This window comes from Cupressus sempervirens, chromosome 3, assembly GCF_028749045.1.
Source record: "Cupressus sempervirens isolate cs-2001-9-10 chromosome 3, ASM2874904v1, whole genome shotgun sequence".
Taxonomy (NCBI): domain Eukaryota; kingdom Viridiplantae; phylum Streptophyta; class Pinopsida; order Cupressales; family Cupressaceae; genus Cupressus; species Cupressus sempervirens.
The window spans coordinates 104,002,146-104,018,087 of record NC_143120.1 but is presented as its reverse complement, the minus strand read 5'-3'; positions in this window follow the sequence as shown (position 1 = coordinate 104,018,087).

Sequence of the window (15,942 nt, the reverse complement as noted above, 5' to 3'; positions counted from 1 at the left end):
CAGTTCCTCAATTTGCATTTTCTCTACATCAGTCCTTGTCTCAAATCTTAATGCCTTGAAATTTGCGATGCTAGCTCCTTCTTCCAATGATTTGAGCCTTTGCTCGAATGTAGGTGCAGGTTTGACCAATACAGGTTCCTGAATACCTTTTCTCGTCCTCTGAGTGAATTCTGCAGTAGGCTGCTTCTTGGGCTTGGTAATGATTACCTTGCCTTTCTTCTTTTCCGGTTGCTCTTTTTCTGATTCTTTTTCTCCTTCTTCTTCTTCTTCACTTTCTTTATCTTCACCTTTTCCCTCGGTGACCATAAGAGGACTCATTTTAGTTTTCAGTTTGGCCACTTTCCTCTTACCTTTGCTGATGGCCTGTGGAATTTTGATTTCTAGTTCAATTCTGGCCTTTGCTTCATCATAAGTACCAAAAATTCGTTGCCTTGGGTCTACTGGCTCATTTACCAGTGCTTCAATGATATCCCTTGTTTCATCAATATTTACCTCATATGGAAGAGGTTTCACCCATGCAACTCGGGGTCTAACTGCCTGTATGTACAATTTGTCACAGTCAACCATGAAACATACATCATCCTTATACTCTTCAACAAGTTTTGGAGGTATTCTGAATCTGTTGTTCATCCTTTCCTTGAAATCTTCAAAATAATTATCCATTACTTTGTCAAAATTCATACCCATTTCTACTATGAATTCATTTATTTGATACAAAATTGGAGTATCTTTCCTCCATACAACTGCACCCTTAGATGGAAAGAATTTCTGTACATAGAAAAATAAACAAACTAGCAAAGAACCAAATTTATAAGGGTTTGTCTTTGCAGTCCTTATGCTTTCCATGTTTTTATTGAATTGTTTTAATAGCACATCAGCTAGGTCAAACTCCATATTTTTCTTTACAATTTTATATGCCAAATCTACAGCCTCGCAAGGTACACTATTCAGCCTGCTAGAACTATACAGTTTGTATGCAATAACATAAATACCAAATTTCAGTTCTATATCTGAAACATTGTTGAGCTTTAAACCTCTGCCATCCCATTCAGCTTGGGTTTTCTTCTGTAACTCATCCCATCCTAGGGTTTTGGTGGTTTTGGCTTTGCTGAGCATCGGGAGACTCGTGATTTTGTGAATCATCTTCTTGGTTATCAAAACTGGTTGTTCCAACCACAACTGACCATTATGCACTCGGCTCAAGATATACCTCACTCATTTCACTTGGAAACTTCTTGGTAGATGCGGGATATGGGTTAAGCCTTTGGTTTCCAAATGTTTGAACTCAGGTTTTAGGGTTCCATCCACGCATAACTCGGCTAGGGTGCTATCCATATCTAGTGTCCCTATTTCTTGCACAGTACACTTGAAATGAGTATGAATATCATTGATTAGAAGTACCTTTGGAGGGATCTGTGATTGAGCTCCATGTGGGTCGAGTGTTTCAGCGATGGCAGGAACAAGCTTGAACGTCGGTGCCTTCCATTCCGTTCCCTTCACAAGCATTTCAGATCCTTTCTTCGCCTTGCTATTGCTGGTGCTTGCGGAAGCCATTGCTGCTCGGTGAGTGAAAAGATTTCGTAAGAATACTTCGTTGGAAAATCTCTTCAACTCACTTGAACTCGCTTGAAAGCTCTCTTTTTGTAAATCTCGAATTCGCGATGAAAAATGAGGTTGAAATCTTCCCTTTTGATGAAAAATTCACCATTAATGTTCAGTACAGAGGTAGCTGCAATCGACAGACTGTCATCCACTAGCTCGGCTTAAACTTCACAACTCGGTGACCAAAATAAAATAGGTTAAACCGCCCTTAACTCGATAAGAGAAGAACCAACCATGCTCGGTAAGTGCAACTTGGTGAAAGAGGCCTTATTGCACCCGACTGAGCTCGGTAAGGTCATGTACCGACCATGATCCTGATGTATCTGAAATACTAATTTGATCATATTTTCATTCTAGGACTGCTTAGGATATTGCTTTGTAGATACAGTCCTGGTCTTATCCTGATGAGTCTTAATTGGAAATGGGAGAGTCACTCACTTCTTGAGTGACCATTCCATTACTTGAATTATCTGGCTCGGTAGACTTTGGAATCCATTGCTGCTTCATTTGTTTTTGAATATTGTCTATTTTGATTTTCTTCTCATCCTCGACCTTTTTTATGTTCATGCAGTTTTTAGATATATGACCAAGTTCTGTACATGTATAACATCTTACAGTGGTATCCCTTTTTCTTAGGTGATGCCTTGCACAGTTTATGCCAGTATGACCATATTCTCCACAATAATGACATCTGCACCAAGTGTTGTAGTCCCAACCAAATATTGCTTTGACAAGTTGTTCAGCTGGATTAAATGATTTGGATTTGCATTGTGATGCCTTATGACCTTGCTTTTGGCATTTGTGACATTTACCTTCAAATTTTGGTTTCTTTTTGCATTCATTGGCTTTGTGTCCATGCTGATTGCAATTGTAGCACTTTCCATTAAATTTTCCTTTTCCATTGCTCCAACATCTGTTAGATGTATGACCTAACTTAGCACAGTGGCTGCAAGTAGGTTTTTGATTCTTTTGAGTACCATGTTTGGAGGATTCACCTTCTTCCTTGTATACAAGGCCTGCTTTACCATTTTGTTTATGAAAGTTTTCTTCATTTTGCAGATTCAATTGATCCATGTCCTTTTGAGATTTTATCATTCTCTCATTGACTTTTTTTTCAGAGATTAGATCACTTTGTAAGCTTGCATTGATTTGTCTTTCAGTAATTAAGTCATTTCTCAAATTCTCATTCTCAGATCTCAGATTCATAATTTCTTCATTTGCATTAGATAATTGAGTTACAAGATTTTCAAGCTGAGAGGATTGATTATTCCTTACCTCTAAGTCTTCAGTTGCCTTGTTCCTTTGCTCCAAGATTTCGCATAGCCTGATGGACTGGATTCCTTGTTCCCTTTTGAGCTTTCTTACTTCTTCCTGCAGAGATCCATTCTTTTCTAAAAGTTCTTTGATTGCCTTGTCAGCTTCATCTGAACTATTTGATGGTGAGAGATCTTCAATATTTTCTTCAACATACTCATGGTCATTCATTTGCTTTGCAAGTTCTTTTCTTCTTTTCAAGGATTGTGAAAGATGCTCTTTTGCTTCATTGAGTTGAGCCATGGCCATTTTCAGATCTAGCTTTTCATTCTCAATAGTTTTGTCAAATCTGAATATCTCCATTGTCTTTGATCTTTGCTCAAGCTATGAAACTTTTATCTTGAGAACCTTAATGCTCTGATACCAATTTTTGGAAATATTCAAGATATGACAAGTTACTGAGAGGGGAGGGGTGAATCAGTAACTTCTAAAATTTCAAACAATAAAACTGTATACTGATATATTCACCATTCATCCAAGTAACCTACTGTAAGCATGAAACAAAATCATTTGCAACAATTGAACACACAGATTTGGTGACCCAGAAACCTTCCAAATAGAAAGTAAAACTGGGGTGGGGATGAAACCCACAAGCTTCGTTACTGCAGTATGAAGTTGGCCAGTTAAGGCTTACAATGACCACTTCTGGTGATCTGCCCTGTTAGGAGCACAAAGGATTGCTAGATCCACCTTGTTAGAGGATTTCCAAACATACAATAAAGTATGCACTCTGTTAGGAGATTTACAAAAGACTGTTAAGTCTACCTTGTTAAAAGATTTACAAAAACTGATTCACCTGTTAGAATGAAACAGTGGATCTGATTACAACTGATTGCTGATAAGATCCGCTATGCTCTGATTCACCTTGATGTGATAGATAAAACTCTTCTGCTCCAAAATTTGACCTTGCTGAATACCTTCACAACTCAGCACACATACTTTCGCACGCATGCATTTCTTTCACACTTTCGCAGTTTCATTAATTACAATTTCTATTGCCATTGCAATTGCTTTTCATCTCATTTCTTACTTTTCTTTCTTTTGAATGATACAATACATTACATATATATACCATCCAAATAAACAATGCATGCAAGGTCGGCCAAAACAACAAGTGCAAATCTCTATACAAAGTCGGCCCAAGGTAAAAACTTGGGTTCACTGAACTGACTCGGTGTCCTTCTGATACTCGGCATCCACTGTGTTACTCGACATCGTCATGCACTCGGTAGAAGTGAAGGCACGGTTCATACTAAACACTTTGAGTAGTTCTGAACTCGGTAACCACTGGAGACTCGGTAGAAGAGATGTCACTCGGTGAATACTTCTATCTGAACTGGAGCTCGGTGATCAAAGGAAACACTTGATAGAACCTTGTGACTCGGTGATAGTTAGTTTCCTTGATATCCGTCTGAGCTCGGTAAAAATTAATTTCCTTGATAACCTCAGGAGCTCGGTTATCATGAAGTTCTCGGTTACATCTTAGTACATCTTCACTCGGTCAAAACTGATTCCTTTCTTTACCTTGAACACTCGGTAAACACTGGCTGCTTTGTTCACCTTGATCACTCGGTAAACACTGACTTCTTTGTTCACCTTGATTACTCGGTAAACATTGACTTCTTTGTTCACCTTGATTACTCGGTAAACACTGACTTCTTTGTTTACCTTGGTTACTCGGTAAACACTGAGAACTAGGTAAAGCTTGGCTTCCGGTGAGAGCTCGGTAAGCATTCAGAATCCAATAAGTGTTGTAACTAATGACAAAAATGTATCATAATGCCAACAGCTACTTCATATTCAAATTTATTTTTTATAGATTGTAGAGTCCCAAGAGAAAAGGATATGACACAACATAATACAGATATCTTCAAGAATTATAAAAATTTGTAGCATGCTGAAAGCCAACAAAAACTATATTTTGATAGGCACTTAGAAAAGAGAGTTTTTGAGGTTGTTGACATGGTGTTCTTGAGATTGCACTGCATGTAAGATCTTCCATAAAAGGGAATTTATTCGAGTACCCAAAGTTGTGATTTAATGGACCCTACAATGTATTAAGGAAGAGATTGGTGAGGTAGTTTATGAGCTTGAAATTCTAGCTAGTAGTGGAATTCATAATATTCTACATGTTTCCTATTTGAAAAAAACACTCAGACAAAAGAATTCCCCTTCACATGTGCCTCCATTTGTGGATGATGAAGGAAAATTGATCCTAGAACATGGAATGGTGTTGGCACGAGGGAAAAGAGGTCAAGGAACAAGAATCTTTTAGAATATGCTTTGAAATAAAAAAATATTTCACTTGAGGATGCAATGTGGGAAGAAGTGGAGATTTTGAGCATCCTAGTTTGAAATTCCTTGAGGTCAAGCAATTTGGCCAAGTCATTGATTTAGATTCAGGTACTGATTCGGGTTCAAGATTCACTCAAATTTCTTTCAATAGGATTCGGATTAATTTTGGGCCTGCCTTACATACAACAATATTTTAAAAAAGAATATATATATATATATATATGTATGTATATATATATGTATATATGTATGTATATATACATATATGTATATATGTATGTATATATACATATATATATATATGTATGTATATATATATATATACATATATATATATACATATGTATATATATATGTATATACATATGTATATATATATGTATATACATATGTATATATATATATGTATATATATATATATATGTATATATATATATGTATATATATATACATATATATATATATATACATATATATATATACATATGTATATACATATATATATGTATATATATATACATATATATATATATATATGTACATAGATACAATAGTACATAAGTTCATACGCCACTATGCTAATATTAAAGCAACATAACAAAATACATCACCATGTCAATGTTTTAGTTAAAAAAAAAATGTCAACATTGATAATCAACCATCATTGAACAAATATCATCATGGACCATCAAGTAAATCATCATTGTTAGGCAACTCATCATCATTCTATTGTTGCAAATATGTAGTACAAAAAGTATCACTATAGGCCCATTTAAGGTAAAGGTTGCAATTATAACAATATCGTAAGCTTCACACTTCAATTGTCACACTCAATGATTCAAAGAAAGAAGCTTTGGATCAACTTGCAGAAATTATGTCATGTAGAAACCAAAATTAGTTAAACAAAATATTCAATTTCTTTGAACCTTTGAGGATGGTCTTGTTGGAATGATTTATTATAATAGAGAGAGAGGTTGAATCAGTTATCCAAGGTCCAAAACTCCCAATAAAAATTTTTAGTGCTTAAAAAAACTCATACATATATCTCCTTATCATGTATCTTGAATGCATCCATCATATCATTCAAAAATTAAACTTTTAGGTTAGTGTCCTAGGTCAAAATCACTTTGAGAAATGTAAACACAAAACATAATAAAATCATTCACACATATGACACAAGAATTTTACGTGGAAACCCAATTTGGGAAAAACCACCAGTAACATGCTGCTAATTCTCACTCTTCTGAAGTGATTCCTTGTGAAAGGTCAACCCTATTAAAGGTTGCAATACACACTATTAAATGTGACCTAGTTAAAGGATTTCAATCATCCTATCAGGAGTGAGCCTTGTTAGAGTACTTTAGACCATTCCATTAGAATTTAACTTGGTTAAAGGATTTATGAATGATGGTTAGGTCGAGCTTAATCCAAAGGATTTACCCTACACTAATACAATGATTAGAGAGTAATAGTAAGACTTGATTTGATAAGAAATTGCAACTCACTTATAGATTACAGATCTTCATTTCAGTCCTCCATTCTTCTTGGCTTCATTCACTTCAGCTCTAATATCTTTTTTCACCCTTGAAGCATTCATCCCATTAAGCCTTCTTTCTTTGCATGCCAATTGCAAACTCTATAGTCCGGCCTCCATATGAAGCAATACCCTAGATTCCTTTTCTTCCTTGGGTTGTCACACATGCCAACTATTGCTTCATTCCTTGTATCTCCTTATAAAGTTAATTTATATCTTTTTCTGCTTAATCACAATCATCCACTCTAGGGTTAGGTCAGATTCATTGAATTTTCCCACTTTTCCATTTGGCTACTTCTAGAAACTTCCTTCTCAATCCTCCTTGAATTTTCCTCAAAATTGTTTACCTTGATTTTTGTACCACCACCCCATCAAGCTTATCTTCCACACAGTTCACACAATCCAAGTAATCAACTCTATTAACTTAGATTTGTCAAATTCATGATCTAACTCATAATGTTGTCACTAGACATTAACAAACCTCTAATGCTCGACACACATTATGTTTCTCAACATCCATTGTCAGATCACTCGACACATACTAAATTTTATTGATGCTCGACACCAACTAAAGTTTACTCAGCTTACACTATTTCACTCAACATACACTAAAACTTCACTTTACTCGGCACAACTAATTTTATGCTCAAATTTAACTAACATTTCTTAGTACCAACTATGCACTTGGTCAAGCTTAGTAGACATAATTCTTCTTCCTTCTTCTTCTAGACTTATTTTGTGTATCCATCCTTTATAGCCTTAAGTAGATAATCAATACTCTATAATCACTGTCTTAATTGATATGTGTATTCCTTTTACATACCATAACTCAACCTTTCCTCTAGGTGCTCTTGTTATCACAGTTGAACAAATCATCTTCATTAATCAAAAAAATGATAGTACTCAAACCAACTAAGCAGTTGTCTTACTAGCGGGTAATAGGTTTGACATTAGTGACAAAACAATGATTGAAATACATTCTCATTCTTGCATCATTATTTTCTAAACAATCTCCCTCTTTGGCATTGATGGCAAACCAATACCAACAAAATACCAAAAACAAAATAATACCTTGTATTGAAATCTCTCTCTCTCTATCAACAACTTCCATCTTCTATATAGGCTACAAAATTTTGTTCTAATCAACAGACAATTCAATTCATTCTTTCTTATGACTCCCTCTTGGTTAGAAAAATTAATCTTCATAACTTCCTCAATATTTCATCTTCTAGGGCTTCTCCTTATTCTAATTATAGACCTCCCTCTGACTTTCTAAGTTACTTATTTCTCTTTAAATTTCACCCTAGAGAGTTCACATTTCATATTTCTCCCTCTTTGACAACAATGTCAAATACTTGTCATCTAACATGCAGATGTTAACAAACCCAGATTCTCTCGTTGTCACCTTAATTGGTGACTGATCTTATTTTCAACTCTAGGGTTACTTTAGGTAGCTCCTAAAGTAAGATCTACTACATCAATGTGTAAAATATGTCATTCATCTTAGTTGATGTAGGATACTTCTTATGCTTCTTAAACAACTTTGGATAGGGGTATCACCCCTAGTTTGCCTCTTAGATACTCATGAGAATCCTTAGGTAAAGCTTTTGTGAATATATAAGCTATCTATTCTTTGGTATTCACATATTCCATCTTTACTTCTTTGTCCTAAACCAACTCTCTCAAGTAATGATACTTGATAGCTATATGTGTTATCTTTGTGTGCATCACATGGTTCTTAGATATGTTTATTGCACTAGTATTATCACAGTAAAGTATAATAGGTTCAATAATTTCCTCCTTCATTCCTTTGAGTAGTTGTTTGATCCATACACTATTGGTACAATTTGTTTTAGCAACAACATATTCATCTTTATCAGTAGATTGAGATATGTAATTTTGTTTCTTACAAGTCCATGTAACTAGTCTCTTCCCCAAGAAAAATACTCCACCACTTGTACTTTTTCTGTCATCAATATTTCTAGCCCAATCAACATCTGTATAGGCTTTCAATTCAAATTTCTTATTTTTTTTGTAGTATAGACCAAATTCCTTTGTTCTTTTTAGATATCTCATAATTCTCTTAACAACCATCAACTGATTCTCCTTAGAATTTGTAGTGATTCTTACAACAATTCCAATAACCAATGCAATGTCAAGTCTTCTATGAACTACATATTGCAAGTTTCCAATCACAGACTTGTACAAAGTTTGGTTAACGTCAATAGAATCATCATTCTTTGATAGTTTATGTCCTATCACCATAGGTGTGCTAACAAGCTCTAAATCTCCCAATCTAAAAGTTTCAGATATTTATTTCACATACTTAGACTAAGTGATGTAAATACCATATTACATTTGATACACTTGCAAACCAACAAAGAAATTAATTCCTCCAAACATGGACATCTCAAATTCTTGCTCCATTTGATAAATAAATGTCTTGCAAAGTAAATTTTGTCCTCCAAATATGATATCATCAACAAAAATTTCATCTAGTAAAATGTCTTTACCTCCATCAGCCTTCAAGTATAAACTGTTGTTGTCATCTATTCTCTCAAAAGATAAGTATGAAGTCTCTCATATTATGCTCTAGGTGCTTGCTTTAAACTATATAAAGCTTTTTGTAGTCTACATACCATGTTCTTGTTGTTAGCATCAAAAAATCCTTTAGGTTGTTCAATGTAAACCTCTTCTTCTAATATACCATCCAAAAATGTAGATTTCACATCCATATGGTAAACTTTGAAACCTTTGTATGCAGAGTACAAAAGTAGAATTCTTACTCCTTCCAATCTTGCAATAGGGAAAAATGTTTCTCCATAGTCCATTCCTTATTCTTGAGCATACCCATTGCAAACTAATCTTTCTCTATTTCTTGTGACTTCACCATTTTCATCTAACTTAAATTCTATACAACCACTTGGTTCCACTAAGATTCTTGTTCTCTAGTCTGGGTACCAATGACCAAGTTTTGTTCTTCTCAATTTTCTCAATCTCTTCTCTCATGGCTTGACTCCAGTCACTATTCTCTAATGCATCCCTAATTGATTTAGGTTCATGCATGCTTAGTAGATATGTATCACTTCTCAACTTGTTTCTTTTCATAGGTTTGGCCTCTTTATCTTGAATAATTTGTGTAGCAGGCTGATGTCTCTTGACATACTTTGACAATCTTTGTTTTGATCTATTTTTCACAATAGCTCATTCAACTTTAGAATCATTGTGTGCTTCTCTATCAGGTAATTCAACATCTACTTCATGTGTACTGGTCTCATTATCAGAATGTACCTTAGCTTCATTTTGTAACTTGGCTCTTGAATGTAACTCGATTCCTGAATACAGCTCGACATTCACTGTATGTGACTCAATAGTCCCATAAACTTTCTTTTGTTGATTTTCAACTTGATTTACAATATCATTACCAATCATATCATCATAGAAATACAAAAAGATTTGTAATCTTTGGGTTATTTTGCAGGTTTAGCTTCATGTGCTTTTTTATATTCATCAAATTTCACATTTACACTTTTCACAACATTGTCAGTGTTAGTATTTAAACACTATAAACTTTACTCCTTGTGGAATAGCCTATGATTATACCTTCTTCACTTTTATCATCAAATCTTCTATTCCTATTATCCTTAAGAATATAGCACTTGCTTCCAAATATCATAAAATATTTTACATTGGGTGAGTATCCATACCATAATTCAAAAGGTGTTGAATGAGTATCTTTCTTGACTTGTACATGGTTCAGGGTATAGATTTTTGTACTTACAGTTTCTTTCCATTATTTCAAAGAAACATTATTCCCCATCATGAGTGTTCTAGTAAATTCCATCATAGATCTACTTCTCCTTTTGGAAATCCCATTTTGTCGAGGGGTTATAGGTGCTAAAGTATGTCTTTTGATTCATTTGTCATTACAGAACATCTCAAACTCACTTGATGTAAATTCTCCACCTCTATCATATCTTAGAAATTTTAAGCTTTTGCTAGTTTCCTTCTCCACTCTAGCCAAGTACCACTCAAACATCTAAAATGCATCAGATTTTTGCTTTAAAAACATAAATATCATCATCCTAGAATAATCATCAACAAATAGGATAATTCTCTTGTCACCTTTACATCTTTACACATTTATTGGTCCACATTAATTAGTATCAAATAATTCAAGAATTCCTTTTGAAGAGTGATTCTTTCTTATAAAAATTGATTTAGTCATCTTTCCTAACTGAAATTGTTTACATATTACATTATCTGGTTTCTTCAGTTTTGGAAAACCTTTGACTCTCTTTATATCTTATTGATTATAACCAAATTAACAAAATTAACATGACATAGTCTTTTGTGCCATAGACACACATCATCAAATTGTACAACTAGACAAGTAGCATCATTCATGTCAATGTAGAAAAGATTACCTCTAGTTTGATCACCATTTCCAATTACATCTCCATTGGCATCACAAATCTTGGCTTTTATATTTCCAAATTCAACCTTACAAGCAACACTATTTAGTTGTGATACACTTTAACAATTATAATTCAATCCTTCTACATAATAAGCATTATCACAAATGATCTTATCTATCAACTTAATTGATCCTTTTCATTTGATAAGACATGGTGCATCATTCCCAAATCTAACATTATTTCCATTATAATGCACAAGGGAATTGAACTTACTTTTATGTCCAGTCATGTGATTGGAACAACCAGTGTCAATAACCCATTTGTCACTCTTATTCACATAAGATATAAGTGTGGTTGCCTCATCTTCATCATAATCATCCTTTATTGCAACATAGAAAACTTCATCCTCATCATCATTAGATTCTTCATTTTATTCCTCTTCAGAAATGTAATAGGATTTATTTCCTTTATCTTTGTAGTCTTTGTTGTTCTCATCTCTTTTACTTATGAATTTGTATCCACTTCTGATGTTCTTCTTCTCTGGATATCTAGTAGCACTATGACCAACTTCATTACAATTGAAACATATGATAGGCATCTTATCTTTTTATCTATGTGAAATCTCCTAGCCAATAATGCTTCAAGTTGTTCTACATCTTCCTCATATGTATCACTATCACTAGAAACATATTTTTCTCTTCTTTTCTTCTATTAGGTTCTTTCAGTGATGACTTAGCTTTAAAAGTAGATTCAAAATTCTTAGATTTGAAGTTATCAAAATTAGAGAGTTCAAAGGTAATAAGCCTACTTACCAATCTTTCAAGGATCAGATTAGTGCCAGGTCTACATCTCTGCTCTTCTATGGTAGAAAATCTAAAAACAAATATGGGTAGAAGTGTCCTCAAAACTTTCCTTAATACAATATCATCATCAATGTCACCACTAGCTCCTTTAATAAAATTAACAACATCTTTTATTCTAGAACAATATTTAACAATGTTCTCACCTTCTTCCATTCTCATATTATCGAACTTACCTCTAAGAGTTTCAGATTTGGCTCTCAAAACATTTTGTTCTACTCCATAGATGGTTTGAAGAGCATCCCATGTCTTCTTTGTAGTGTCAAAAACCTTGATGTCATCTAATTTTGAGTAACTTAGGGTAGGTGCAATCTCCAACATTGCCTGATTGTGCTCTTTCTTTATCTTTAGATCTTCAGTAATTAGGGCTCTAGCAAGCTCAACATGTTCAACAATAATTTTAGTTCGTGCCTGATCACCAAGTCCTCCTAGGTGTAGCTTCATCAAACTTTTCCATGCAAGAAAGTTCTCCTTGTTAAGCTTGGGTACTTCTCTCTTAGGCATTTTAATCTTTAGCTTATAATACCTTCAAACCATCTCTCACAAGCAACTAATGCTCTAATACCAATTGTTTGAATGGTTTTGAATAACTGAGAGGGGGGATGAATTAGTTATCCAACGTCCAAAATTCCCAATAAAATTTTTTAGTGCTTAACAAAACTCACACATATATCTCCTTATCATGTATCTTTCATGCATCCATCATATCATTCAAAACTAAAACTTGTAGGTTATTGTCCTATTAGAAATAGGGAATACTGGGGGTAGGGTGGGGGTGTGTGTGTGGTGGTGAATCAGTATTCTACAAAATTTTATCACTAACTGGATATTATGAATTAATTTGAACCATGCATAAGAAAGTAAACAAGTAATGTTGAATAGTAAAAGTAACCATGCATAGAGAGAACTCATAACACCATATTTTATTAACTAGGGAAACCCTAGCCAAGGGAAAACTCTAGTGGGGATGATACCCACTAGATTTTGTACTAATATAAATGTTCCTTGTTAGAGGATGGACCTTGTTAGGAGTCTATAAATACATTCACTACATATGAGTCCCTATTAGGAGTTTTGGTACAATGTGTGCAAGAAGAGCTTACTGCCCAAACATGCACATTAAATTATAAGAAGAGCTCACTATCTAAATAGGTAATTAAAGTTCCTTGAATTAGAGTAGTATGGATGGTGTACCTTATTTTAGCTGATCTCTAACCTTAGCTTGATCTCAGTTCACAAACTCACGTTATCAAAAATTCACTTTTGAATATGATACAAAACTTTGCATTCACAACTTTTGCATGTTACTTCACAATAATCTTGCAAGCTATCTTTCCATAAATACCATGCCTTTTCAAAAATTGTTGCTAGGTTGGCTAAGACATAAATAAACTTTCCCAACTTAGAGTAAACATCTAGAATGTCATCCCTAAATGGTCAAGTAATTATTCTATTAACAAAAGAATTCCTTTACCTTTCATTCCAATGTTCTATACATCTTAAATATATTTCTTTCATACTATCCGTACTAATGTCCGAGGTTATACAAATCATCATCAACATGTATATTATTCCCATATATCTTCTCTCTCAAGAATAACATCATATAAAAAAGTTATACACAAAAAAATACTTTGTTGTAAACCATTTCCATACTTAGATAATTTTTTGAGTACCAAAATGCTAAGTATCTTTACTTTTGAGGTTTTCTACAAGCATGTACATCATGTGTTTCTATTAGTGACAACATTTTCATATCTAAATATACTCAATTTTAAACAATCTCCCCCTATGGCATTGATGGAAACAAAGTAGGAAAATTGGCTAAGTATCAAAAACTTTAGCAAAACTTACAACATTACTATACTCTCTATTTATTACAATTGCTTCATCTTACAAATGATTTTCCTTTTGACATGACTATAAAATGCATAACTTACAATTTTCTCATACAACTTCACCACCTTTAACATCAATGACAAAGGTTAGAATGTCCAAAAATTGTCAAAAAGTTTCATCATAAAAAATTGTCAAAATTTCTGTCTCGCTACCTCAAGTTGATATTATCTTCATACAATCATCATAATTTGCCTTTAGACTATCCATACCTTTCTCCCATTTATCCTTGACTACTTCAATAGTAGTGAGAATTTCACATAAGGCATATGATGCAATCTCAACTACATTAAGGTCAGAGTATATGAAATAGGAATAAGCATCCTCTGCTTTGACACATTCCTCCAACTGTCTCTCAATGGCTTATAGTTTCAAAGCAATAGATTCTCTAAAATATAATACTCTACTCAAAATTAGATCTTTCTCAAGTTGTAGTTTCCTAATGCCCGTGTGAACTAGCAACTTGTCCTTCAAAATCATCAACTTTTCTAGAGGGTTTTTGTAAGTGACATGTTAGAGCTTCCAACTCACTCAAGTTCCCTTTTGTCTTATTGTCCAAAATTTTAGTCAAATTGTGACATAAAGTTCATTTGGTGTATAATATCTTGCCATCTTGTTGAAATCTTCAGAGTTCCTTGATATAAATATCAATGTTGGAATGTTCAAATGGGAAGAGTACTTCTAAGAGGGGGGGTGAATAAGAAGTAACTAGTTTTTATCCTTTTAAACTCTCATTAACACATAACTAAAAGTAAAGTAAATGCATGTAAACATATAAGAAAACATATATGAAAACATGCACCAACACATGACACAAGAGATTTGGTAACCCAGAAACCCTCCAGGAATAAGAAGGTAAAATTTGGATGGGGATGACACCCACAACAATTACAACAACAATATCTTCAACCACTTCTAATGGTCTACCTTGTTAAAGGTATGCCCTGTTAAAGGCTTTACACTACATCAATAGTGACCTGGTTAGAGGATTTACAAACACTTTACATGAAGTGTCACCCTGTTAAAGGATTTACAATAGGCTACTAAACCCACCTAATACATAGGATTTTTAATCATCTTCTCCAAAGGTTCTCCTACCTAGCTGCTAAGCTAACCTATCAACATAGGATTTTCATCATCTAATATAATGGTAAGAAAGTATTAGAACATTTGACATGATAGAGTACAATTTTCAATTGTTGGGTTGAAGTACTAGATCTACTCTTCCTATTCTGATCCTTGCTTAATGTGATCTTTGTTCATGTCTCTTGTCCCTTTTACTATTTTGATCAACTGGATATGAAATTGTTTCTCTATTCCTCTAAGTCTTTCATTGTTCACACTGAATTTTTCTATAGTATCCCCATACACTATTCTCATTCACATATGCAATAGATTTTTCGATCTCCTTTTAAAGAATTCAAAGACTTAGGGTTAGGTATGGATCTACGATCCACATTGAATCTCAAATTCTCACTTATTCCTTGCATTTTTCTTATTGGTTGCATGCCTTCTCCATTTTTCTAATTGACTAGATGTAGATTGTTGGTGTTTGAAAATGTTACCAATTTCCAATTACCCTGATGAGAACAAGATGCATCTAGGGGTAGCTAACTCCCATTATCAACACATCCATTCAGACACCAGGCCAACTATAAGGCCGTACTCCTTCTGCACTTCAGCCTCTGAAAAACCTAAGAGGGTGAACCTCTTTAGATCTGACTATGTGACCAGTGCAATAACCATATTCAGGATCTATAAAAGTAGACGAAACCCCTAATTCTTCTACACTCAACCAAGAATCACAAACATGAAATAGCTAAGAACATAACTCATGAAACTGGCAAGCTAAGTGTGGGTTAACATTGAATAGCTTTCAACATAAAAGGGAAAAGTGATTTAATATGTTGATATCAGCAAGACCCAAGTATGAGCAACAGAACTTAATGATCCTATCTCTGACCAGTGCCTTATCTATTGGGCAATTAAATGAATCATAAGCATACATCTCCTGGAAACCTCA